The 2,436-nt window shown below is 28.8% G+C and overlaps 1 pseudogene; it reads left to right on the top strand.

The window, feature by feature from the left end:
- The first annotated feature begins 602 nt into the window (after positions 1–602).
- LOC132931098 (U4 spliceosomal RNA) lies at positions 603–728 on the top strand (annotated as a pseudogene).
- The last annotated feature ends 1,708 nt before the right edge of the window (positions 729–2,436 follow it).

Raw genomic sequence — 2,436 nt, 5'->3', positions numbered from 1 at the left:
CCGTTGCTCCATATAATATGCACACCACGGCAATGCTTTATTACTCATATAAATATGGATTTAATATTTTCATCTATTCACGTCCTTTTTTATTATTTTACATCATAGAAGGTATTAAACCATGTATAACTGACTGTTACATTTATAGTTAGTTTATATTATTATTTATTATACGGAAATACATCATACACTTACCTTTGATTAAATATTTTTAGTAAATTATTATTACGGTTGTTTTTGAAAATCCAAATCATTTTTAGAACACTGCTGTTAGTTGCAATCACTGACGTCGATTCTAAAGTTCGATTGTAACAAATATCATGGGTAATTTTAGTGAGTAGAATGGTAGGTGCTGATATCTTGGGTTTAAAATTGGTAAAAACCGGGCTTCGAACTACCATGTCTCAAAGAGATACGAACCTTTGCTTATAATAAGTTTTAAAAAGAGCGTTGAAGTTGAAAAGGATAATATTTAAAATTGTTGTGATAAAATGAACCTCTGATGAGTTGAAGTGAGTGGTAGGTACGTAATACTAATGAATAGAAATTTTTTATAGGTAATTACGCATAACAATTTGAAATAATTTAATAATATAAATATTAGCTTTGCGCAATGGCGATAATATCGTAACCAATGAGGTTCATCCGAGATGCGATTATTGCTAGTTGAAATATAAAATGTATGTATGTATATAACATTATGTATAGGAATACAAAAAAATTATTTTAATTTTATTTTTGAATATAAATATTAATTTATCATCTTTTCAAATATTCTTAACTATCTAAAGTGCATATATAATATTAAAATTTCACTTATTTTGAATTATTAATTATGTACAGTTACACGCAGCACTGCCAATTTTGATGATGTACCTACGTAAATATTATATTAACATTTATCAATGGATAATAATTAATTTAGTTTATTTATTATGTGGCATCTCGTGTACTGTTGCAGATGCGAATACGTCCCATGCCGTCAAATCGAAGAGAAATATCGATTATTTTGGGCTGTGGCAGCGACGGTGGCGTTCGTTTTAATTCGTCAAGGGTCATTTGGCACCGCTCCGACTTTGAATTCGTGCGTGTGCGTACCACCAAACAATATAACAACGACAGTATATTATAATAGTAATAATAATATTCCCCTATGACTAATTGCTGTTTGACTACGGTCCGCGGATGTGTTTAATACAGATATAAATATATAATAATACAATATAATATTATACACGTGTCGTATATTATATACGATATACCTAAATAAACTATATACGTAGGAATATTATTATTTATTATTATCGTATGACAAAATATATCGGTCGTATCGCAACCGTGGAATAATTTGTCGTGCACGCGACTCGCTGGTTCAATAAAAATACAATTGGTATTTAATCTATATAAGCGTACGTATAATATAAAAAAAATAATAAAACGTTTTACTAGATGAGTATTATATTATATATCATGTACGGCGCGTATAATATCAATGTATGTATATATAAATCGACAAACGTTCTCCCTTATTTTATACTATTCGTAAGTATTATTTCGCCATTATAATATTATCATCACTTAAGTTTAATAGACGGACGTTCCCCTACCCCGCCACCAACCCCTACAATAGACGGACGCATGCAATTTGCGTGCAGTAGCCGTTTATACAGAGAACTGACCCTCAAACCGTATAAAATAATAGTTTTTAATATTATATTTAAAACACTAATCGTTTTTGTGCGCATCGAAACGCCTACGATTGTTAAATCGTGACGAAACGGGTCCGTTGAAAATTCAGTTCCCACGGTGCGGAACCCCGAGCCGCGGTTATACATTCAGATATTATTTATTATTATATTATATTATATAATTTAGAAAATCAATTTCTGTTTTTTTTTTCTAAATTAATTCATTAATTTGTTTTTAATTGCGGTCGTCAACGTGCCATTGTGCCTTAGTCACACTATATTTAGATAACATTTCCGATACCATTTTTTCAATATATGTATATAATGGAGCTGTGTCTGAGTTCCGTCCGACAATAAAATTAAAACAAGAAAGTGTTGACATTTTAAAAAATAATTTAAATATAGACGTCTATAGTGTTTTACTCTGTGGAAATCTATAACACTGTAATATTGTCATTGTGTATAACTAAATCTCATAGTTTTCTTAAATAATTTGACCATGCCTTTATTACCTACTGCTGTACAATAATTATTATAACAATAAATATCATACGAAAATATGATATGTATATATTTTTTATATAGTTTTAATTTTTCAAAAACCAAATATTTTTTTACCATAACATTAATGATTCTTTTGGATACTATTTTTGTATTATTATTATTAATCAAGAAGTGATAACTTATTCAACAGTTCTTTAATTATAAATTTAATTAATAATTTTTCAATATGCGTAGTGCGTACGAT

Source organism: Rhopalosiphum padi, chromosome 4 (genome assembly GCF_020882245.1).
Source record: "Rhopalosiphum padi isolate XX-2018 chromosome 4, ASM2088224v1, whole genome shotgun sequence".
NCBI classification, from domain to species: Eukaryota; Metazoa; Arthropoda; class Insecta; order Hemiptera; family Aphididae; genus Rhopalosiphum; species Rhopalosiphum padi.
The sequence above is the reverse complement of the archived record's forward strand: the minus strand, read 5'-3'. Positions and strand labels throughout refer to the sequence as shown.